The sequence below is a fragment of the Triplophysa rosa genome, linkage group LG12 (assembly GCF_024868665.1).
Source record: "Triplophysa rosa linkage group LG12, Trosa_1v2, whole genome shotgun sequence".
Taxonomy (NCBI): domain Eukaryota; kingdom Metazoa; phylum Chordata; class Actinopteri; order Cypriniformes; family Nemacheilidae; genus Triplophysa; species Triplophysa rosa.
In genome coordinates this window covers 10,581,275-10,608,018 of record NC_079901.1, presented here as the reverse complement: position 1 = coordinate 10,608,018, position 26,744 = coordinate 10,581,275, and the positions used below count along the sequence as shown (strand labels likewise).

The following is a 26,744-nucleotide window of genomic DNA, read 5'->3' as shown; positions in this document are numbered from 1 at the left end:
GTTCTGCTGGGTAAACATTTTACAACATGAAAACTATCAGTAGCTTCAATGGAAGAGGCAGAAAGTGTTTTTTTACTTGGGACAAGCTCGCGAACCCGACACGTTCACAAGAGCTCACTGTAATGGGATGTTAAAAAAGACCTTTATATTACTTACACTACTCAGTATTTTGAGTAAAATAATGATTACACAGTCAGTGAAGCAGAGCGGGTGAAAAGATAAAGGCTACTACAGAAATAGATGGGCCACATGACGGTGTGACCATACTTTGACAAACGACAATGCTGAAATCCTGCAACAGGCTTCTGAAATGAGGGAAAGGGGGATTGTTAAAAGCAAACGATCTCATTATTCTTTCTTGCAGCCTTTTTCAACCTCTATGTTGTTCTTTTTTGCTCAAAGAGAGATAGATGAAGGCTTACAGTATAGATATGCTTGTCACAGTTGCATTATGGATAATTCAGCCTTGTATCTGAGTAAAGTTTTAAGAGAAGCAGAAAGAGAAAATAAGCTCATCTGTCTCAGAACTCAGACTGTCTTTAATGTATAAAAAAGGTCTTTAGAATTTATTGCAGCTTGTCTGGGTCCTGATTCGTCAAGATACAGGACTTTGTTAACACGTTTTTATAGGATGCTGCAATTTTTGCATGGTGCTAGTTTCCAATGTGGTAAATATAATTTTGTGTTGGAAACCCAAAAGCCACACATACACATGGAAACAGGCTGGGACATCAATATACATTTTGCCATTATAGACGGTTTCATCGGACGCACTCGCCTGGCCCAAAGTTAACTTCCTGTCTGTGTTTATTAATTAGTGGCTAATAATATAACTATTTATATTTTAATGAATTTATATTCAAAATAATGCATATTATTATTTTATTGTATAATAATTGTATTAAATAAACAATTTGTTGAATTTGATTGTCTATACATTTGTTAAATAACAATTTGTTGAATGGGTCTAATGCTAACTTTGTTGCATTTAGCCAAGTAACGGTTCTTCTACTGGTAATCCAAAACAATACTGGCTAGACATACTTTCAACTTGCTAATGTGATTTATTTGTTACTTCTTATCAGAAATAATCTACAGTGACTCTATTCTTTGTAGATGTGATACCGGAAGTCAAGTTTGGGCCACAAAAGCATAAATGCACAGTAACGTTTGTTTCAGTTGTTTCTTTGAAACCGTCTATACACAACGTAAGACCAAGGTCATTTTCACCTTTTTAGTTTTTACAGTGTCAATGTAAGAAACGCTCTGTAACTTGTTTTACAGCCAGCCTGTAATTGCAAGCTCCCAGACTTCCAATCTGGCAACACTAACATCAACTGCAACACGTTTTATAGAAACGTAACAAACATTACTCTGTCAGGGAAAATAGCTCACTTATTTTGATTGTCAGCTAGCTAATGACATACAAGCTCAAGGGTGTCAGATTGTGACAAGAGAATGAAGGGAAACAGAAGAAGATGAACAGAACAGAACACAAAGATTCATGTCAGCAGGCAACATCTTTCACAAATGCACAGAATAAAGACTAAAGCTCAACTGACAAAGGATGGCACTAGCAATGCCAAGGTCATGGGTTTGAATCCCAGAAAATATGATAGCATTATGTATTGTTTAGGATCTTGGATGCATTGCAAGCAGAGGTGGGTAGTAACGAGCTACATTTACTTCGTTACATTTACTTGAGTAACATTTTGGAAAATATGTACTTTTTAAGTAAAATTAAAAGTGTGTACTTCTACTCTTACTTGAGTAAATTTCTAATAGAAAATCTGTACTTTTACTTCGTTACATAACTTACATTGCGTGACGTTCCTTCATTTTAAAATATGCTTTTTAAAACGCGTTGTTTATTTCAAGGTTGTCGTCTCTTTTTACGGGCATTCCCGAGTGATCGATTCTTTTGAGTCGATTCTTTTGAAAGCATTAATTGAACAATGGGCAAAACCATTTGAATAGGCTAATGAATCAGTTCAAATGATTTGTTCAGTTCGCAGCACGATCTGAATCATCTGAAGCAGGATTACTCACTCCTCGTAGCGCGAAACTTAAGAACACGCAGAACACAAAGAGCTTTGGATGAAGTGGATATTAATCTATATCTATACAATCAAAACTGCAAATGTGTCATATTGTTTGCCAGCTATGATAAATGCCGCCATATGCGCGCACCCGCGCGACCTGTTCGTCAGACACAGCAACATGCGCGTTACCTGTCAGACACAGAGACGTGGGCTTGCAGAAATATAGATTTGAAGAACAGAAGGAAGAAAACTTGTTGATGGGCGTGTGGTTCACTGTTTACTGTTTGTTTACAAGTAAGAGCGTTTCACAACACACACGTGACACAACACGAGAAAACATGAGCTTTGTTCAAAAATGTGTATTTCATTTAAGAGAGCACTGCAGATGTTCGAGATCATCTTAGGAAATGCTCTGAGTTTAGTTCATGCTTTAGTTTGACATGGTCTATTATTCTAAATAAGTTGTGTAAACTACATTGACATCATGGACTATATGAAATTTACAGAAATGCTTGTCTCTTCTGTGTTTGTCTATTCTTTAGTCTCTCTAGTATATTGCAAAGATATCTGCTTATGATAATTAAAAATATTGATAAAAATGTATTATTAAAATATTGGCGTTAATATTAATTTAATGTAGTAGGCCTATATAATAAGATACAAAGTAACTAAGTAACTAACTACTTGAGTAGTTTTTTCATTGCATACTTTTTTACTTTTACTCAAGTAGTTTTTAAAATAGTGACTTTTACTTTTACTTGAGTAACAATTTCTCTAGTTACTTGTACTTTTACTTGAGTAAAGATTTTGGCTACTCTACCCACCTCTGATTGAAAGTCATTTTAGATCAGTGGTTCTCAACCAGGGGGGCGCAGAGGTACTGCAGGTGGGGCGTGACGGTTCCCCGAAACCCTAACCTTTGGAACTCGATCGCGAATGCACGGAGGAACGCGATTGCAAATTGACGAAGGGCAATGTTCCATCTGCGCGTGAGCTGCCGCGCAGACTCATTGTAGGTCCTGCGCAGTGCAATTTTAGGCTGCGCACAAAAGCTTAATATCTACAAAGTAGGCAAACGTCCACTCAGGAAGCAGCAGCAATTACATCTACATCATCTTAAGAAACAGGTAGATCATGTAAGTATGTTTGTCTTTCAGACTGGCAGAACAAGTGCAAGTCTCTCTCTCCCGATGAGTTTAGAGTGTGCGTGAAGGGAGTGGCGTGTAAATAAAGTGCCTTTTTCATATATTTCTGAACTTGGGCGGCTGTTTAAAGCTGTTGACAGTTATTAAAGATGTAAAGCGCTATTTTCAGCAGGCAAATGACACCACACCACGTCTGTATTATAAACTGCAAATAAACTCTCTCTCGAATTAAAATCATGAAACGCGCACCGTTCTCGTGATCTGGCAGATTAATCCTTTTGGAATAATGCCCAAAACACTACAATTTTGTAATGGTTTTAATGCAAAAAGCTAATGGTTCACAATGGTATTTTAATGGAAACCATTCATTTCTGTGACAGTTTCTTTTGTTTTTATCAGCAGGGTTGTTACATTTAAAATCTGATCTATTGCGATCAATCAGTCATATACAGGTATTTTTTGCTTCTTTATATATTAGTTTATATATCTAACATATTTTACACATTATCTTATCTATCCTCAATGTACAATATCGGGCGCGACCATGCGGTTGAGAACCACAGTTTTAGATAAATGCAAATCAAACACTTAAAGGTCCAGTGTATGACATTTATCAGCATCTAACTGTGAGGTTGGGAATTGCACGGCTCGCTCCACCCCTCCCCTTCGAAGCACAACGGTGGCTGACACAGTACTAACATGTCGTCACGTTTTCGCTTCTTTGCTGAAGGATGTAACTTATCTACAAAACATGCTCTGTAGAGCAGTTTGTCGATTTAGGGCTACTTGAGAAACAACATGGCCAATTCCATGTAAGGGGAAATAGCTGATTCTAAGGTAATAAAAACATAACGCTTCATTATGTAAGGTCTTAATACTTCTGAAGACATAGGTATGTATATATTATATTGCATTTCCGTCAAAAGATCCTGCAAACAACTACACACTGGACCTTTAATGGACCATTTGTATAATTCAATTTTTTATGATTTATGAAAACAAACATAACTCACCGGGAGAATTCAAAAGGACCTGAAATTTTTTAAATTTGAAGTGAACCAGCGCCACTATCCACTAAATAGATTTCTGCTTATTTTCTTTCTTCAAAACGGCAAAGGTTTCAGATGTAGCAAAGCGTTGCAAAGACATGTCTCTGCCATTCTTATGGGAACCTACGCATTGAAAAAATGTACACAAGCCCAGACATGTGACTGACAATTGTATCCGAATATCTGTTAAAAGATTTACATATTACACGGGGTGCAATGTCTGCTTTATTAAAGCAGGAGCTCTGCTTTGAAAGGCATCGATCGGCTTTGGTGAGGTGCAAATTGATTTTCCCGTCAATATCAGACATGTTTATTTACAAGGTACGAGAGCGACAGGTTCACAAGCCGCTAAGGCCCTAAGGATCTACAAATTTAACAGACTTAAACGTGTTCATTTGTTGACAAATTCGCTAGTTAAATCTATAAGTGACTAAAGAAGCCCGTCTATGAAGTTAGATGGTTCTGCAGGCCTTGTTGTGCTGTGATATGTGAAAGCAAACACAGCTTCAGCTGACAGCAGGAGACAGATGCCCTCTTCCTCCGACTGTCTGACAGAATCAAACCGGGGACCATCCTTCAGACTGTCACATCTGTAGAGATCGCTTAGACCGAAACGCAAGGCCGAAGTGTCGAAGGGTTTCTCTTCCGTGCCATGGAATACTTAGACACAAATATGTTCCAAGCAAATGTCAGACCCTGTTTCTATGTAAAATCTCATTTAACTTCAAATCCGAACAGTATGCAAATGTTTTGCCTTTGCAATTTATTTCCCAGCACAATAGAGCATACACCGAAAGACAAGAGTCTTTTTGGAGTGAGCTGGCATGATTTTTTCTGAACAAATGTGTTTCATAAACCAAAGTATTAGGCTTTGGGAAAGATGCCTCATAAGTAAGACACATGTGTCTCCAGTGGTGTGCCATACAATAATGTAATACAAAGCTTTTCTGTATACTGACAGTAAGATGGATGGGATATAGTTCTTGGCACCGAGTTTCAACCATTCTGAAAGTGCAGTGAAATTTAAAACTAGAATCTGATGGTCACACATTAAGCCTGGAAGCAACTTATGTTGCCAAAGCCTCTACAATTCTTTTCCTACATGTAAATACTTTCTAGGTGGCGATTCTTTATAAACCACTTTTGAGGACTATCTGGATAATGTGTCATGTGGTGGTGTTTAATTCATGATGCACAGGGCCGGCCCGTCCTATTTGCGTCATATGCGGTAGCCTGGAGCCAGATGTACTCTACTAAATGTATAATAAATGTACAGATCATAACTCCAGACACGAGGACGTTTCACATCTAATCTACACTAGAAGAGAGATGTACAACTTTATTGGTGCTAAATACTATTGTGTCCAATCCAGCTTTAAATTGCTGTGACATGCTGCTAAATCACACCGCTTCCCACCTAGAAGTGCATCAAGATTTAATGCACAGATCAGTGGCGAGAAAAAATAAAATGAAAAGATGGGCTCTGCAAAATTATTATGTAAATAAAAATGAACAACAAACACACACTGTAAAAAATGATTTGTTGTTTTTTGAACTTAAAAAAATAAGTTACCTTGTTGCCTTAAAATTTTAAGTTAGTTCAACTTAAAAATATTAGTTCACTTAATGAATTTGTTGCAAACTCGTGTTGACTAATATTTTTAAGTTGAACTAACTTAAAATTTTAAGGCAACAAGGTAACTTATTTTTTTTAAGTTGAAACAACAAAAAACAACAAATCATTTTTTACAGTGCAGCAGCAGCAGAAATACAAGCAGCACCCAGTGAAACTATAATACTGTAAATCTGTATCACGTCACAGTGCAAGCATCTATCACAGAAACTTTTTTCACAATAATATAACTCACGATGTTGGCAAAACAAAAATATCACTCAAAGTGACTGTATGCGCTACTAATCTGCAAACTAACCTCTTTATGTAGCTCTGCTTTTAAAATAGTCCGTAAATATAGTTTATAAATATGTTACCTGTGTAGAAACAGTGTAGAAGCATGTGTAGAAACAGAGGGATACTGAAACAAGCAATGAAAGTCGCATACAGTAAGAAACTCTTAAGTTGTTTTCATTGAGGTCAGCCTCCAGATAAAGGACAAACAAGGTTTTTATGCTTCTCTGCGGGGGGAGAGCTTCAAAGAGTAATGTAGTGTTCGGCTAGATGGAGCAGACCTTTCTCAGGAGAGGACTAAAAGGATTAATTCACGGTGAGAGGAAGGCTTTTCTGCTATGGGTGGCCAGGTTTCCCCTCAACAAACAAACAACTTATACCAAGTTATAATCATCACCAGGAACGATTTTTACAACTTCAGATGGTCTGCTACAACAACTTCAAAATCAGCAGTTTGTTGAGACATTATTCCTAAGTAAACTCACAGACAAACTACTTTAAACATTCTCAGCTCGGCAAAAATTTTGGTTGTCAACAAAATTGCTGTCACACTGTGATTATGTCAGTGCACCAAACAAACCTTCTAGCAAAACACTCTCAACTCTGAAAAGAACGATTTTTGCACTTTCTAGCTCGAGGCTTGGCGTTTTTAGAGCGGCTTGAGGTAAAGCAAGGATGCACGCTCACTGCGGCCTGACTAGCTGGCACTTCAGTTTCGTCCTCTTGTGTTGATTGTCCCTGAAGAGTCCTGCTTGCATTTTGATGGATGCTTCATCCAACATATGGCTTTTTTACTATCTAGGCTTTGATCTGACCTCCTTTTCTCTGCCTGCTTCTCTTTTCCCGGTTTGTCAAAGGACCCGTTTATACATTTCTCAGGCCTCACGAGCATGTGAAACGCTACAGTGTGCCCAGGAACAGCGAGCTCCCTCAGTCCCAATGCTCTCGCTTTAGACTCCGTAGTCGACCATCAAAGACTTCTGCCGCATAATCAGAAAGTTACATCAGAGGGGTGCATTCAAGGTTCAAAACTGTGTGATGCTTTTGTTTGATAGACTAAAGGTAAGAGGGTAAAAGTGAATGTAACCTGTCACTATAACGCCATTTGTGTACACCTTTGGTAAGAGAAGTGAGTAAAACTGAGGTTCACTGATGTAGCAGATGGTGCAATCCACAGGGTTACATATAAATATGTTGTTCGGTTAAACTGGTGATACCTCTGCCTGAATGACTCAACACAGCACTCAACGCTTACAAAAACAATATATAAATAAATAAACCTCAAGCATATGTTTGTATAATTATACAATAAAGGTCAAAACTGAGAGTAATTTAGTTTAAATGTATTTAAAGACAGTAAATTATGTTGTGCCAAACAGGTTAGCACTAAACACAGTCACTGATACTATAACAAACTGTGTTTACGCTTAAATGCAGGAACAGCTTTAAAAGAAAAGAGAAAAATATGTCCCATTGTAAATCATATTAAAAGAAAATCGTTGAATAATACATTTTTCCGGTGGCTTAAAGGGATAGTTCTGTCATCACTTACTCACCTTCTTGTCATTTCAAAGCTATAAGACTGTCATTCTTCCGCAGAACACAAAAGAAGATATTTTGAAGAAAGGTGGCCCTGTCACCCATTCACTTCTATTGTATGGACACAGAACCAATGCATGTGAAAGGGTGCCGGTTAAGAACATTCTTCAAAACATCTTCTTTCGAGTTTTGCAGAAGAAAGCAAGTTATACAGGTCTGAAATGACAAAAAATGATGACAGAATTTTCATATGTTTAAAATACATACGCCTATACAGCATAGCAGACAACTGTAAGTGCTGTAAATTTAAGGCCTGTTTTTTTTTTTTTGAGGATAGCCGATTTAAAAATAATTTGATGATGCTAGTCGCGCAGAAACTACACACATCACCTCTAAAGTGTCCTTCTTGTAAAAGCAAAATTATTAACCTTAAGATTTACAAGCAGTTCCTGAGCATTAACTTTGCACCTCCAATCTAATAAGACCAATACAACATGTCGGTGTGCTTGCTGAGGTGTGGGAGCGGCCCAGAAGAAGAAAAGAAACATATTACTGAAGGTTGCTGTGAGCAAGAGTAAATCAGACACTGACTGAAATAAAACGTTGTTTACTCACTCACCACACCAGGTGCGTCTCTGTGCCCGTTTCTTATTGCTCTTCATCTAACGGGCTAAGAACAGAACAAAAACCTGGTCAAGTTGCTCTGGTCCAAAACCAAGAGGTCACATTTAAGGAATCAAAAGGCACTTCCAAACCTGAAAACTGTTCAAAAGGGTGGACAACTTAATTAGTCTGCTTCATTACTTTTCAGGCAGCATCAACATGCATCCTTCAGGAAGAAAAAAACAGAATGCATTTTGATAAGCTCAGTAGATAAATAAACCCACAGCAATGGACAGGATAAATGTAAACTTATCATTTACTACTGAAAAAAGTAACCAAGTGTAATTAAAATAAATTATTTCACACTGTGTGTGCTATGGATTTTCACTCTTATTTACAAATTACAGTGTAGCAGCGTTGCATTTATATACATTTAGCAAACCCTTTTTATCCAAAGCAACGTACAAATGAGAAAACATCACAAGCAACATGCTAACAGCAAAATCTATTGAAATCAATAGTGAGTTAAGTATCCAGTGTCATTACATTAGCATTGATATAACACACAAGTTGCTTTAAGGCCCCGTTTAGACATTAAAGTTTACTTCACTTGGGATTCGTAAACTAAAACAAGTACTAAAAGCAGCAAGCTTATGTTTCAAAGCAAAATAATCCTAATAAACAATAACTATATTTCATAAAGGATCAATTACCTGTGTAGTGTGATAGAGTTTTTAACTCTGATTTCTTATTCGTATAGACTCAATAAGAGAAAAGCTCGATCTTTCAATGCCACTTCTCATAAAAGAGTCCATTAAAATCCACTCTGTCCCATACAGAAAACGTATATTTCTCAGGTGAGTGATTCCTGTAGCCCTATTTTTCTTTTCCACCCCCACATTACCCTCCACTTCCTATCCCTCCCATTCCCCAACAACAAAGACTCATGAGAAATGCATTTTTAACTATTCCCTTTTGGTTTGAGACTCTTGCGTTCATGAAAAAGAAAACAACGGCTTCATGTGTTAACAAATTAAGGCAAAAGTAGCATACTGTACAATCAGAGAAGATTTGCCTCTCAGTGTGTTCTGCTCAGGGGTTAGGACACATTTGTTTGGTTAGCATCAGTTAGCATTAGCAGTTAGCAACTAGTGGAGGACGCTACACTTTTGCTGTATGTCTGCAAAAATCTTTTCCATTCCAACATTTTATGCCCAATGACACAACTTTAGAATCATCCCAAGGAACGCACATAAACACATAATGCAAACATTTTATCATGCTATGGATACCTTGGCTTTTTGAATGCGTCTTTTTCCTGTCTGCCGCATTTGACGTTGGAAATCTCTCTCTCCCCAGGTACTATAGACTTCATTCATTCTGACGGATATGAAAAAGGGTGGAATATTTTAAAGGGTAAATATTGCGATTTCCATTAACACACACACACACACAAATATACCACATTTATTGCTAAATCTTTCATCTCAGAAAAACAAGGGATCTTGCCAAAAGTGTTATACCTTTTTTTGTTCTTGTTATTGGCTCTTGGTTGTTGGTATGGTTAAAGTAAAGTATCTTAGAGCTTTTAATAATGTTTATAAATGAATACATTAAATGGAAGTCAATTAGTTCCTCGTTGAAATACTTAAAGGAACCATTGGATGAAAGTCACATTTTTTTCTGTATTTAAGTGCTATAATCGGTCCCCGGTGCATCTAGCAACCCAGAAAACGTGAAAAACAAGATCCCAGTAACTTTGTTTTGGTAAGCCTTTCTCTGCAAGCATGTGAGAAATCGAGCCGTTCAGATTTCGCTCCTGATGCGACGTAGACGCAGGATCTTATTATAATATTACCGCCCCTTAATCTACACAATTCCACCCACTGCACTGCCGCCATTGTTGTTTTCACAAGCGACAGCGGTGTATGTGACGCCATGGCTAAGTTCGTGGACAACATGCAATGTAGTCGCTGCACAGAGTCCTAACCTCAGAAGAGACAGGAGTGAATTTATTTTATTTTTAGTGGAAATCCCTCAGAAACCATAAGTAAAAACCTGCTTGTTTGCGCGAATCACTTCAAGCCGGAGTGCTTTATAGCTTACGATAGCGAAGGGAGCTAAGTCAGTCACGGGCTAAATAGAAAATTCAAAGCCAGTGTTAAACTTACTCTATATATATATGTTATTTGGCAAATGGGCACTAGGAGTTTAGCTGTATGTATGTTAATACATTATGTGCGTTAATATGTTCAGCTGCAGCAAGCTGTTTGTTTTGCTAATGGACAGGGGCGAACACTGCGGTTAGTTTCGTTTTAAACGTCTCAAATCATTCGTGCTTAGGCTGAAAAATCTGTCACAACATACTAGTTATGCTCTCACGTTGTGTGTGTAACGTAATAACTTGTCAACGACACGCGCTAAAATCCACGTAGTTCCGCTGAGATCTGCAGGTGCGCATTCCGTGGATTTTAGGCAAGCATACACGCACAACGTGAGTGCATTAGGATGCGCTGTTTGCTGTGACAGATTTTTTAGTTTCCGGACGAATGATTTGAGACGTTTAAAACGAAACTAACCGCAGAGGAGTTCAGGAAATATAATTTAGCTAAACCATTGCAATGGCAGTACTACACGTGTGTTGTGTTGACACGCCGGACGGAAGGGGGGTGGGGTGCGCTGTAACTCATTATCATTTAAAGAGACATGCACCTAAATGGGTTGCTGTGAGCGTAGCTTTTTTTGACGAGGCAAAAGGGCTTTTGTTTACACAGCCATTGAGTGTTTTTAAGCAAAATATGTTCCAGACATTTCATGAAGACCCTAATAAATCATACCAACTTGTTGAAAGTGCTCATTTTATGAGTCCTTTAAAAATTACAATTCTAGATAATCTGAAACTGGATGCAGTTTTCTGTTTTTAAAGGTACAGGTAAATGTTTCCCTTTACTCATTGTACTTTACCTACTGATTGAGTACAAATTAGGAGTTTTCCACAGTGCACTATTAAAGGCTGAAGCTTTACAAGACTATAAACAGTTTCTGCACATATTGTGAATGTGTTTTGTGTGTGACTCCTTTAAATTAGACCAGATTTGTGTCCGGGGGAACATGACAGATACATAGACAAAGGAACATATGGCAAATTACTTCTATTCATTTTGTGAATGGTGCACAAAAAGAACAAAAAAATGATGTGTCTAGATTTGAAAAGCTACCAAAAAGAAATTCATCAAAAACAACACATCCAATGTGTGGGTGATTCTTTCTTTCTTCTGGTTATAAGCACATGCTGTTTATGAGCTCAAAAGCATTGCAGAAAAACAGAAATATTCATAAACACTTCCCTTGTAAGTGGATTTCAAATGCCTTTAAATGGTGATTTTACTTGTATGAAACAACAGCTTGATTCTGAAGTACTTTTAAAGCGAGTATCACAAATGTGCAAATATAGAAGATTATTTGCAGCCTGGAAGCTCAAGGGTTCAATATTGTTATAATGACCACAGTTGTCATTTTTGCTGCAGGCCAAACTGAAGAAATGGTCGTTTTTTCATTCCTAGCCTTGAGGTCTAATGTTAAATTTCATATGCAATCAAATCAGCATTATATGTGGTTTAGTTAGCAGTTTGTCCAGATAGAAAGAAGCACTGTGTTGGTGCTCATTTGGCAATAGAGAAATATCATGTAGTCCCAGTTTACACAGTTACGTTGTGAAGACGTATCTGAACCGGACCATATTTGTCACAGTGACGTACCAAATAACGTTCCAGCGATGTATCTTTGTGATTCCCCTAAACGTCTTGATGATTTTCTGTAACATTAGACGTTGCTGGGGCGTGGTGATTACTTGCTGAAGACATACCTGAAACGTACCATATCCGTCACAGCAGGGACGGATTATGACTTCAAAGGGCCCCGGGGCCAGTTACCTTCAAGGGCCCCCCCTCACAATTTTTCCGTTATTTCCCTTAGCTGGGCATTCACAGTTATAGAAAGTGAAAGTTAAGATGATCATGAGTAGGGCTGTCATGATAAACCGACGATAAATATCACGTGATTTATGCACAGCTTTTGAGTGAAGTACGGGAAAATGCTGCTGCATCCGAAAGCCAGAGGATGCTCTCGTGCGGAAACTCCAAATACGCACTGCAGAAGAAGACCATACACAACACAGTTTTTATTGTGGTATCTAATTAAACTCCTGTTTAGCTGTGAGAAGTCTGATTCTATAGCATTCGTCTTGACATTATAACAGATTTTACCCTGATCATAACTTTTCCATTTGAAAACATCATAAATAGAAATGACCAAATTCATTAATCAAATGACCAGTGTCCAGGTTATCTGGAGAACAGTATCTCCATGCAGTTCTCCATGAGATTAATTCACAACGTTACTTGAGGACGTGACTATGACGTTTCTGGAACATTAGCAAAAGTTCTAAGAAATGGAACATTGCCAAGAAGTCCTCAGAACATGGTCACAAAGTAATGTCACGTGACCAAATGAAGACGAACTGGTGACGTCGTGTTTGCTGGGATGATAGCGAAAAACATTTTTCCCCATTATACGCACATCGGGGAGGTCAAAAGATTTGGTCGGATTAAGATGGGTCAAAAGAAGCTTTTATCTACTGTTGTGCTGATTTAATTAAACCGATTGCAATTATATCTTGGCTTTTTGATACCTTGCTGAGGGAAGGCAATTAGATCCAAAGCACAACTGATTTGTTTAACCTTTGAAAGCTGTCTGTTTCACTGACCTCCACTTGCTCTTCAAATAAGTCAGAGTGTTGGGGCTGCTCTAGCCACGCCTCAGGCCAAACCCGACTAAATCTGGACGGCCTCACAGTCAATTCAACTAAATTAGGCCACAGTACTATCAGTCAAAGATACACATAGCTCTGCCCACACCTCCTGTATGTTTAAATGTGCATGCCTGAAACCAATGTGCACAATTTGTGTGCTGGTAGGCAAATATAGTTTTTAATCATGTGTTCGTGCTTTTGCACATGAGAGATTTAAAGAGTGTTGGTAAATATAGGGAAGGGCAGAGCGGTGCATAACTAACACATCTATTTTTAGACCTTATTCAATGTCACACAGTTACAAATTAAATATAAGCCTTTTATCTGATAAGTCTCTGTGGGACTTTGAGATGTGTGCTGTTAAAAGCATAGCTGGTAATCAGTTAACAGCAGAACACAAACACTCAAAGCAAAGTGAGTGTGCGCCTCAAACAGGTATGTGTGTTGTCATACTTAAAGGGGTCATATGGTGCGAATACGTGTTTTTCTGTGTCTTTGGTGTGTTATAAGTTGCCCATGCTTGTATTAGACACGTAAAATTGCAAATATTAAAGTGTCGGAACAAAAGATGCATTCTATCTAAAAGCGAATGCTCACCCAGACCTGCCTGAAACACCTCGTGTAACCACACGTGTAACTCGTTGACCAAGACCGCCCAAATGTATACGCAAGTAAGGTGGGCGTACCTGTCAGTACAATTGCTTTGGAACCTGATGTTCCAAATATGGTAAGAGGCGTTACATTTCCGTCACACGCTTGCAGTATTCGACCAATCACTACGCACTGGTTAACTGGCCAATCATAGCACACCTCGCTTTTCAGAGCCATGAGCTTTGTAAAAAATCTGCGTGTCTCAGAGAGGCGGGGCAAAGAGGAGATACAAACATGCACGGTATGTGGAAAATACAGCGTTTTTAAACCTTAAATCGTGTATACACATTGCATTAAATCTAAAACAAACGATATATTCGTTTTAGCCGAGTCATATGAACCCTTTAAAAAATGTCTTGTCAAACTTTTCTTTTTTCTGTTTTAATCACACAAAAACAGACTGTGTGGTGTCTCGGATAGTTCACCCAAAAATGAAAATTCTGTCATCAATTTCTCACCCTCTTGTCATTTCAAACCTGTATGACTTTCTTCAGAACACAAAAGAAGATATTTTGAAGAAAGTTGTTTACTGAACAGAGCTGGCGCCCATTCACTTCAATTGTAATGGTTGCCGTCGCTGTCCGGTTACCAACATTATGAAAGATGATGATGACAGAAAATGATGACAGAATTTTCATTTTTTGGGTGAACTATCGCTTTAATTTTTTTATGCTTAGAGCTGCAAGCAGTATATTTTTAGCCTCTCTATCGCCATCTCTGTTTGAAACATAACATTGCTTTAAGTACTTATCTTTATATGAGTTGACAAATGATGTCAAATGACATTTCCTTCAGAATTATACCTGACAGCTCAACTTATTAGTTTCATTTACAATAAGCATTGTTTATTGCATGTGGACAAAAATTTGAATTTTTGGTTTAACAAGTGAAAAAAGAGTTGCAGCTTTAATTACCCAGATAGCGAAAAAAATAATCAGCCCATAACCACGCAACACACTGTACTCTCAGACTGCTGTCAATTCAAAACCTCATTATTTTAAACAGGAGGACATATTTAATAATTAGTCACGCAGACCTACACAGACAAAGTTCAGTGAACTTGGCAACGAAGGATAATATAATGACACTTTTAACCTCACTCGCTGCTGAGTAAATGAATCATAAATGAAAGTAAATTAATACATAGTATTTCCTCCCCTTTAGTGACAGCCACACTTTGATGAAATGAATTAACTTTAGCACATTTTAGCACCGTTTTTTTCCTTAGTTTTTTGGTTTAATTACGGCACTCTGCATTTATTGTTTTTTGCTCTTTGCATGAAGCTGTACAGCCGCAGCGTGTAATATTATGAAGTTTCTGAACAAAGTCATAACTAGTTCTTTTGCATTAAAGTTGTCATCCGTAGCTAATCGGCAGGCTTGTTGCACTCAGATAAACAAATAAAGTGTGTCTCTCTCCATCCCAACAAAAAAAAGAGTTGGTTAATGAAACTGTGAACCAGCAGCAAGCCCTGAATTATTGAGATGTGCAATCTGTGAGCTATAGTATGAGGACTAGTTTTTGAAGTTTTAAGGAGGCTCAAATTGATTCCTCCTTTATTCGTACCAGATTCTGTCAGAATCTGTGTCGACAGTGACGTAAAGATACCCAGCTGGTTTTGTTCCGGAAAAGAGAGAAATGTTGCGTTGATGCTGTTTTATCAGTTGTGAAGCTAGCATAGCTTGCTTTATTTCACATGCAGTTCCCTTATTAGCATAGTCCCTGCAGGTAGATGTCATAACTATGCTAATGTATAGCTCTTTCCAGGTGTTATTAATCTCTTTAGTTAAAACTTTACTTTAATGCTCCGACACAAAGTTTTTTGATCATGATGATAAGTTTGCAGGGAGCATTCGTTCAGTAAACATCCCTAAACACACCTGATTCAGCTCATCTGAGTCCAAAAGAACATTTGTTTAATAAAATCAAGTGTGGACGCTTAGGCTGTGATCCAGCATTAGCAGTGTGGTAGCCTGTTAGGAGCAGAATTTGGCAACCTCTGCTTACAAGACACATTATTAAGAAGTTGTACTGTCAACAGTTAATAAATCAAGTAAAATAGATCTAAATCAAAATTGTTTTACTGCCTGTGTTTTAAAGAGATACAGACAAGTACACATACTGTGTACTATATGTACAAAATTGGGACACCCCATTCTAGTAAACATGTTTATCTATTCCAGTAATTCAAATCAACACAAATAATAATGCTATACAAAACCAGTTTAAAGAATATTATTTCCATATGCGCTGTAAGTTTTGAAAGGGCCTTTTTCTTTTCTGAAATGTCTGAATCTCTGTGTACAAGTCATTATTGGGTTTGGGTGATGAGTGTTTGGCTTAAAGGTGTTCAGCTGGGTTCGGGTCTGGGACCACTTAAGGGGGACCAGGGTTCTTTCACACTATACTGAATCAATCATTTCTTTTTTAATCATGCTTTGTGCACAGGGACATTGTCATGTTGTAATTGAAAAGAACCCTGCCCAAACTGTAGCTATACAAGAAGCACACAATTCTCTAGAGTATCTTTATATGCTGTAACATTAAGATCTTCATTAGAAGGGGGCCATCCCAATACGTTTGTCTATATCAGTGTTTCCCAATCCCAGTCCTCAGGGCACCCCTCCCAGGATGTTTTTTAGACATATTCCCTAAATAAAACACCTATTTCAACTCATCAGCTTCTTAGTTTGTTAATTAGTGATGTATTTCAAACATTCTGGCGGGATGTTGATAAGTTGAATCAGGTGTTTTATTTAGGAAGATATCTGAAACATTTTGGGAGGGGTGCTCCGGGGACTGGGTTTTGGAAACACTATATAAAGTGGTATCCTTATAAAACGTGCGTACGCACACTTAACGATCAAATCTGTGCGCACGCACGTTTTATAAGGATACCACTTTAAAGTCTAATGTTTCCCAAACCCAGTCCCTGGAGCACCCCTCCCAAAATGTTCATATTTATAAAAACATTGATGTGAAAAAGTGCTTAGCGCCACGTCGTATGCACTTTTGCAAATTTTGGATGGTTTCTACGCATTGTATCCACAAACATATTGCCCTGTCACCAGGGTTGTTCACATTATTAAATATAACAATACCTATAACCATAAAGTTCTTTTTTAGAGATTAAGAAAAGAGTTGATACCACAACTATAATGATAACAATATCTCTGTGATCACATTCAGAACAAATTTTTAAAGCTGATGAATGATTGGCTCCATTTGAATGTACAGGGCATACACTTTAAACATGTAAAACCATTGCCCACAAGCGTAGAATAAGCAATGATATTGTCCATGGTGTGGACACTAATATAGTTATCTTTATAAATATATTAACTTCATAAGTGTGCTTCTCTATTTCAGACTAATTTCAGTAGTTTTAAGAGATAACATCTGTAAGTGCCTGGCTGTCTAACACATGCTCGTCCTGTGCCAGTGCAGCACCTGCACATGCTCAGTTAACATCTGGATCAGGTGTGCTTTACCGATGGGAACTGACACCTGTCACATTCCGATTACTAACGCATGAAGCGCTATGAACCTATTAAACATGATTCAGATATAATCACCTCACTGGACAACACAGGGAATGCTTTTTGCAGCGTCACACAGGAAACAATACAACCCAATACTTTACTTTCCATCCCAAAGCCACATATACCATAAATGGGTTTGTTTGGTCTTCCAAACAGATGGCTGTTATTCTAGATGATCTGAAACTTGCATCAGTTTTCGCAAGTTGAATTGAATGTGCATACTACTCCAACTTGCAGTCTTAGATGTTTACTGGCAATACCCAACAAGCAGTCATTAGTCTATTAGCTGGACGATCTCTGCTTGCCAACATAAAGTAAGTTTCCCAGTGATCTTAAATACGTGCAACTCCAGTTACTCAGACAACAAGTTTTGTTTGCTGTTTCACACACAGCACACAAGCTCTTTTCAAGCAAAACTAATGATGTACTTCTAACAATAGCTTGGCAGTGGTGATGAGCTAATCTGTATCTGTTATGCTATATGGCATGCTTGTTGCCAGCCCACTGAAGCATAAAAAGTCAAGACAAAGCTCATGTGTAATGCTAACTTCAAAGACAAGGTTTCGTAAGTCACATCTTGTTCTAGTCTTAATTGCCTAATCAGTACAGTTATTAAAGGGGCTAAGTAATGGCTGTCTAGGTGACAAGCAACTAAATACATATGCAAAATATGATCATTTGGAGGTGGTGAACTTGCATCAGTGGATCATTCTCACATTTCACAGTGTGATCCTCATTAACAGAGCTTGAGCTTGAAGTTACAGTTAGCTTTTTCCAGCAGTGTTTTCCAACCTTATGTTGCCTTCTGTACCCTCACAGTACCTGTCATTAAGGTTCACTTACCTCTTTTTTTGACACAAACATCAAACACATTAGATTTGAATTGTGAATCTGAGCTGAAGCCTTGCAGGCAGTGCTATGACATCTGGTGTTACGGTGAGTTTCAATCCGGACTTGAGGTCCTTTTGCAATCATTTGAAATCAGTTGTATACTTTGGTTTGGTGAATGGATGGATGTTTTATTTTAGGTTTATGGGGTATATTTGTTTCTCTGGTGGGGATCACTGCTTTACAGGTGTTTGAATTTAGAGAACAATATCAATGCAAGGTATTCAAGAATTATCATTACCGTAACCATCATTACACAAGCATAAACACAAAGCTAAAAAGCTTATAAAAAAGGCCTTTTCACTTCTAGATTGATGTGATTTGCCACTGTTAAATTAAAGGTGCTAAACAATGCAATAGAATAAATAATTTTGGATTGATGGTTTCAGAAAGAAGCTGTAAAAAAGAAGGTTTTATAGCTTATTGAAAAGGTGAGTAATAAATAGCTCTTGTAAGATGCTTTGACTTAAAAGGTTCTTCAGCCAAAAATGAACCAAATATGTTCTGTTTCTCTAGAGACTTTGACTTATAAAATGGTTCCTTTAAGATCATTTGATTAAAAAGCTTCTGTGAGAACTCAAGATGGTTCATCTAAGGCATTGCTGCAACGGACTTTTATTCTTAATAATGTACAGTACCACAGGACATTTGCCCGTATTAGACGCGTGATTGTGCTTCATGATGAGAATGTTGATGCCCTTGCCAGAGCATTGGAAATAATTGCCCATGAATGAACTCCCATCTGTCCAATTTGGTCTCTGTGGCTCTGGTCTTCTCTCCAGGTCGGTCCGTCTGTCATCGAAACACCAAGGAATTCACCAAGGCAGGTGAACAAATGAGTGGATTGTTCATCCCAAAGGGATGTCATTATATATTCTCTCCTCAAGGCTTCAAACAGAGTTAATTTGCATGACCCGGAATATTCTGAGGCAACGTTGAACATTATCCTGTCGAACAATGACATGTGTAAGAGTTCTGTAAGATCAGCAGGACTTTTTATAGTAATATGATTAGGAGTCTTAACTGGAAACCACCTTATAATCAAGTATCATTGAAAACTTATTAACAATACTGTATCACTGTAATACCAAAAAACGACTCTCTCGGAAAAGCAAAGGTATACCTATTAAAAAAGAGGTTTATTCAACCCTGTGAATAGTATACTTGTTTTAAACTACAGACGAGGAAGTACACTTTAAGTCTAATTTGTATGTAGGCTGCTGTACTTCTCAGAAATATACTTAAAATTAGAATTATTTTATGTAAGTATATTTGAGTTATACTAATAAAAATTCTTGTATTATCGTATTTGGCCAATAATTGCATACAGTAAGAAAACTACTTTGAAGTGTACTTTCATAAAGTAAAAATATGTGCTACAAATATTAAACTAGTAAACTATGTCATTATTCACTAGTAGTGTACGAATGAAAAAATAGTTGTGTACAGCTTAAAAGTGTACTTTTATAAACTAAAACGTAGGCAAATGAAGTAGTGTAAAGTAGTAAATAGTACACTTATAAGTATACTGCTAGCACATTGATCTATAATTGCTACATAACGTATGCTTAAGAATATACTTGAACTTTACTTAGCTAGTATGCTTATTACAAGGCTCGTTGAAATGCTTGATTCAGATTGGCCAGACACGAGATATGCAGGTTTGTTATTCCCAAATAACAACCTCTCAAAACTAATAACACATGGTAACCCGGATGCAGCGAATCATTTTGACAGGTTTTTTGATCAATTAAATATAAATATGTTTTATATCTACAAATGATTAAACCAAATTGCCTGTTCTTGACATTTCAAAAGTAAACGGCTTTTCTTAATGGAAGGTCTGCATTCGGTAAAATGAGCTTATAAAATATTTCAAAATCATATTTCCTCTCTCTATTGTTTTGTAGCCGTGTAGCCATGTAATAAGCGTGATAGTGTACAAGCAGCCAGCTGTTACCGAGAAATAAGCCCCTTCAGTGAACATCATTAATTCGGGGCTTATTTCTGCGATAACAACCGGCTGCCTGTACATTAACCCTTACATAATAAAGTGAACTTGAAGTATGCTTATCTTTTGTAAAGGACTTGCTGAATGTCACCAATGATTGATGAGCAACAAGAGGATGATAAATGACTAAGCATCTATTCTCAATGCATAAGATACATCATTTTTATCATTACTCCTGTTTTGTTTTGACATTGTTTTGGGCAACAAAAGAGTTGCTCGGCAGGCCAAGTGCTATGAACGACTTGTGGCCCGACAGATTTGGAAGCAGAGGGGCGTCTCTCGAAATGTAGAGACGTGTAACATTTGCTAGTCATTAGCATACTATTATGACTTGATAGTTCTTGTGGGAATGATGTTGAGCCTTTGCATTTTGGTTGTGGAATTTATAACAGGCTGGTGATGCTAAATTATATAATTGGAGTGAACATGATTAGCCTTTAACAGCCAATGAGTGTGGTTGAAAAAAGGACATTTTTGCTCTGCATTCTGAGAGTTTTATTTCTTGTTCTTTTTGGCTAATTCTCTCAACTAGTATTTTCTGTCACGGTCCTACCTTCTTGTTTATGAATTTCTAGTCATGTGGCAGGATCGGGACAGCACTTTCTTTTATTTTAAGGGGTCAATAAGCAGCATTGCATATTTACTGCTGTTACCAAAACCTTGTTTAAGCAGAGCAGGTTTGAGAAATTGGTCTTTTACAAGTATATTTCGTAATTTTGTGACATATTTTGTCATTAAAGGGATACTCCACCCAAAAAAGAAAATTCTGTCATGAATTACCCCCCCCCCAAGTTGTTCCAAACCTGTATGAATTTCTTTGTTCTGATGAACATAAATAAACATTCGAAAAAATGTTAGCAACTGACATGGCACATCATTGACTAGTATGTAAATGTAAATGGTAATCAAAGCTCCAGAACATTTTGGTTTCCTAAATTCTTAAAAACACCTCATTTTGTATTCAACAGAACAAAAAAAGATACAATAATTTTTTTCTACTACGGTAGTCGATGATCCCAGAAATGTCAGAACAAAGACATTTATACTGGTTTGGAACAACTTGAGGGTGAGTAAATGATGACAGAATTTTCATTTTTGGGTGAAGATTTCCTTTAATTTTAATTTGATTTTTTTAGGAGTTCTGTTTTTAAGAGTTCTGTCCAAATATGAACGTGTCTAGTGATGGAATTTATTATCTCATCTGTTTTGGTGTAAATTGCAGTAGAAGTTCTTAATGCGTAAATCTTTTGCATCCTCTGTACTGTACCTTGAAGTATGGATGTAGAGCTTTTACCATACCATATTCTTTTGAGTCTGTGTTCAATCTGATTCTGTATAGTTTACAGTATGACTACAGTAACAGGTGCAACAGACACTCCAGTCTCTAAAAAAGACTCTTAGTCCCATCTGAATCGCTTCAAGAAATCATAGACGCCAGCTGATGAGAATTGTGATGTTGTTTAGAAAACTAGTCCCGACCGGGACTCTCCTGATAAGTACATTGAAAGGCAATAGACTCATAATCTTTGGGTATGTCTGAATAAAAGATGTCAAATTTATAGACTGGTAGGAATGAGCTGCCAGTGTAGCTGTTGTTGTTTGGCAATATTCTAAACAGTGTTGGTTATAAAAGCTGTGATATCCTCCTCTGCATGTGCGCATTGTTAACAAAACTGTGGCATCCCTGATCTCTGCCAGCCCCCTCTCAGTTTAATAAGATTCTCTGGCTGTGTGATTGCCTTCAGAGGGAGATTCAGATCAGGCGTGTCTAATGACGAACAGGTAATGCTCCATTGTGTTTTAAGAGGACTCTCTGCTATCTGCAGCTCGGAAAATCAGTATGGGAAAAATGAAATCAGCACAATGACTTCTGTTAAACCTCATGAGACATTGCAGCCTGATTGCGTCTTCATTGCGAGACATATGGCACAATTAGAGCTGCTGAAATGTGTAGTGAGTAACCAGTCAAAAGAGTCAAAGAACTGCTGGCGTCTTGAGCTGTCCTTGCGCATTAAAGTCAACATGAAACAGCATTCACAACCCATTTTGCATACAGTATGTAATATGATGTATTTCCGAGTAAAACAGGATATTCAACTAGATGATGGGATGTGGCACAGGACTTGATTTTATCCAGTGGGAAAATGACTGGGTTGTGAGAAGGACAGAGCACAAAACACTTATTGCATTCTTTATTTGACCCAAAAGTTGTCTCTTTATAACTGTGGTCAGTTGAAATTCAATTAACCATCACAATTTCACAAGAATATGGTTAAATCAGCCTGATCTCACGGAAACTATTTTACGAGGTTGCTAATTCGTATGAACTCATACGAATAATCGTACAAAAACGAACACTTACTAGAAAAAAGCAATACTGAAACCCCACCCCTCACCTCGCCCCTGACCCTAACGTCACTGGCGCGAAAGCAAATCGTACAAAAATGTACAAATGAGATCGTACGAATTTACGCGAATTAGCCAAAATGAGCCACAACGTAAAATAGTTACGTTTTTGCTGCGGGATTGTGTTGGCTAAATCGATTTTCATGTTGAGTTTGTGTCTTGTGAGTGCACAGCACATAAGCAGCTGAAATGTTGAAACATAGCTGTGGTGTATAATTGTCTCATTTATCATTTTACGGAGTAACAAACTGGAGTTGTTGGGCCGTGACACAGTTTTATAGTGTGTTGCTTCTAATTAGCGCTATTGTTTTGAATCTTTAATGTACATTTGTGTGTTTGAATGATATAGAGTTTCACATCAGAGGTGTTTCGACGGTCATTAATCACAGCAGGATGTCACTTTGTTGTGCAGAGTTGCGCTGCATTGTCTGATGTGTAACTGCATCGTGATGTTGTGTTGCTTTATTTGTGCAGTGTACCATCTCCGGAGATCTCTGACTGGCCCGACCGCCTCCCACACTGCTGTTTACAGATTCACTCCAATTTACAGCTTGTACACAGACTGGCCACACAGATGCTCACATCCTAAAACACATGTGCTGACTGAGTGTGTATGTGGACAGGAGACATGACTTTGGAGCTATGCACCTTTGTTTGACCTCCATTTGCACTTATGCTATACTTAATGAATATTTAATCAAGATTAATATCAGATTTGAAGATGGGATTGAATGAAATCAGTGTAATTATTGATAAGTGCCTGGCGCGCCTTCAAGCATTTATTATTGATATAGAGGTTCTATGGTACTGAAGATGTACAAACAGGTTGTCCCATTTCTCCAATGCTAAACGCAGCTGTCTGTCTGATGTAAACATAATAGAGCCATAACACTTTTGCTCTTACAGTTAGGGTTTATTTATAGAGACAAATCTATAGACCACTTCGCAAGATGTAACTGGTCCAGCAGCAAATCATATGTATACAGTTAAATCTTTAATTAGATATTCGATTAACATTTTGATTCGGTTATAAATGTTATGTTTGTTGTATTTTGTTTGTGCAGTGTTAGAAAGCCACTGTCAGGCATAAACCTCGTATCTCCGTATTTCATTTTCTTTTTTTATAAATCATTATTATTAGTCACCCTTCATTTGTCTATGATATTTAAGTAATGAAAAGTATTAAAAGGAGCACGTTACCTCGACAATAGTTTTTTTTTAAATAACATAAAAAAATAATTACAAATAAAATAACATTATTAAATTATAAATATAACAATTAATATAATATAACATAATATATTTTTTGAATAATAGACTGATCCGAGAGCGCATCTGGTACTCAAAACAGTAAACTGTACGTGCTATGGGTGCTCCAGAAGGGGGAAATATAAATTAAGAAAACAGACTCTTCTACAATAAATAAAGAGATTCGATATCCAGGCACTCTCATAGAAATTTGGTTATTTAAAAAGCCTTTATTTTCAGGGCTGACTATTAAAAACACCAATGCGTATCGGCCCTAGCAGGTCTTCATCAGGGTGTAAGACAAAAGCAATCAAATACAGAAAGTGGTTGAATAGGAATCCAGGAATCACCTGACCACTAGATGTCTCCTTAAAAACAAAAAAACAAAGGAAATCAATCAAAGAAAAAAACAAGTACATATTAAATATGTGTCAAATAACTGCCATTAAAAACATTGGCGATTGTTTAATGGCTACTATGGATGTTGAATCTGTGTACAGTAATATAGATCATGAGGAAGGTTTGGAGGCAATGCAGTATTTTTTTAAATCTCGATCACATGATGCCATTCCTCCAAGTGATTTTATTGTGCACTTGATGGAATGGATTCTGTAAAGCATATATATATATATATTTTAAGATCGTCTCTTCAGACAAGAAAAAGGCACCGCCGTGGGAGTGAGCTTTGCACCGAACTATGCTAATTTGTTCTTGGTTCTGTGGGAAGAAAGATTTATATATTCTACCAAAAACTCTTTTAAAGATAAGATTGTCTGGTGGGGACGATAATGTTGTACTGTTCTTTTCAGGATGCGAACAAGAACTGCTGGATTTTCATCTTTATCTAAATGCAACAAATGACAATTTGAGATTGAATTTGGAATTTCATAAGATGTAGATTCATTTTCTGGATTTAACAAAGGACACACATGGGAATTTACAGTACATACTTCAATCTAAAAAAAACCCACTGACCATAACACTATCCTACATGCTGAAAGTTTTCACCCTCCGTGGTTGATTAAAAATATTCCATATGTATGGAATGTATGTATATGATGAGGATTTCGAGGTTCAGTCTTCAGTTATGTTACAACAAAAAAACTAAGGAAATCAATTAAAGAAAAAACAAGTACATATTAAATATGTGTTAAATTACAAAATAACAAATACAAACCAAATATCGTTTACATCAAAAATAAATAGACAATGTCACAAAATTACAGAAATGAAGAAAAATCAATATCTTCATTAAGACCATATTTGAATCCGAAAAGGATTTATGTTCCTTGCATAAAAGATCATCTCTCCTCAGTGACTGCACTCTACCATATGCTCGTTCGACTACTGTCGATTGGTAACCTCTTTGTCGAAAATGTTTTTGAGGAGACATCTAGTGTTCAGGTGATGGAATGTTCAGTCACTTGGATTCCTATTTAACCACTTCCTGTATTTGATTGCTTTTGTCTTACACCCTGATGACGGCCCGTTGATGTTTTCAATAGTTAGCAAATTTCATATTAGCATTAATTCAAATTAAACGTTTTCCAGCACGTAAAGTGTGTTAGTTCTACTGTCAGACAGAATATGCCCTTGAAGACTAATCATAACAAAAAATGTATTTAAAAAAATTGAGAATGCTTTGCTTGTCATCACATCTTTAAAAGTATTTATATTCTATCATAACCTGTGTCGTTATTAATTTTATCTTTGTAATAAAAATAAACACAAAGGACTTCGTTCTAAACTTAAAAAAATCAAATAAAGACATATGCAAGAGCTGTAGGGTGTTCCTGTAGCTCAGCTTGTAGAACATTACGAATGTCATAGATTCGAGGGAATGAACATACTGAAAATATCAGAGCTATCAGAGGTCAGCGTGCACAAAAGTCGCAGACGTTTATTATGGTATTGCGTTTTGCAGTTGCTAATGAGGTCTAGAAATTCTGAAGGCTTCTTAAAACGTGTCACTTTTATAAAGTCTGGCAGTCACCATGTGTACGTTAAGGGGCTGAATAGCCTGAGCCACCTAGCGAGAAAATTGTAAATAAATAAAGAAAAGAATACATTAATAATTAAACAATAACAGGAGCGCCTCGAGCATCAAACAGCCACATCCACCTTTGAAAACCGCACCCCTATCTCTGAACTAAGGACTGATTATCAGAAGAGAAGCGTCTATTGGCTTGTTCATGGCCATGTTGGTGTGTATGTGTGTGCTTGGCCGGCTAATTCAGAGAGTCGCATACCTATCACACTGTGAAGAAAGCCAACACAGAGGGACCATCAGGGTGCGATCGGCCCCAGGCAAGAAGCTCTATGAGGGTGATAGGTCGTTTTTCAGTCGATTAAGAAAGAGAGGCCTGAAAGAGGGTCATCTTGTTCAGCTATCAGTCTGAAAAAGATCTGAGGAGGAGATTTTTATCGTTTCACAGTGTCTTTGATAGCGTGACCATACCAGCGTTATCAGATCTCCAACATGTTGAAGACTTGTGCACGCTAATTGTTTTATAGACACAAGGTGAATTATTTGATACTATTCCAGACTGCCATAGCACACGACGAGAGGAAAAGACAGCCCTCTGTGTAATGTTCTCTCAGCTGAGGCAGCCATTTTATTCTGCAAGCTGCCATTTTCTTCCCCTTTTATCCCGAGATCACATTTCTTCATCAACTCATTATAATCACATTACTTGCACATAAACAAAAACGCCATCAGTTGCTTCAGCAACCCATTAAAGTAAAATCAGGATTCAATTCGCAGCTGAGAGACACAGTCGCTTGGCATGTAACAGACATGCAAAACAGACGATGAGCTTGTACAATTACCAACACAAAACCAAGAAACATTTCCAACTAATGGCATGTGGTGGGCTTCTGAATAAGTCCTCTTTCTGCATCTG

At 37.4% G+C, this 26,744-nt stretch overlaps 1 protein-coding gene across 2 annotated transcripts in view; it reads left to right on the top strand.

Annotated features, from left to right (window-relative positions):
* Positions 1 to 26,744, top strand: part of si:cabz01090165.1 (uncharacterized protein LOC100333421 homolog) — a 161,341-nt gene that overhangs the window by 38,716 nt on the left and 95,881 nt on the right. Inside the window, exon 2 of one of the 2 annotated variants that reach the window (XM_057348092.1) lies at positions 9,644 to 9,700. The exons of the other annotated variant lie outside the window; for it this stretch is intronic. The gene's annotated coding sequence lies outside the window, so the exon portion shown is untranslated. The remainder of the gene's footprint in view (positions 1 to 9,643; positions 9,701 to 26,744) is intronic. 2 annotated transcript variants of the gene reach the window in all.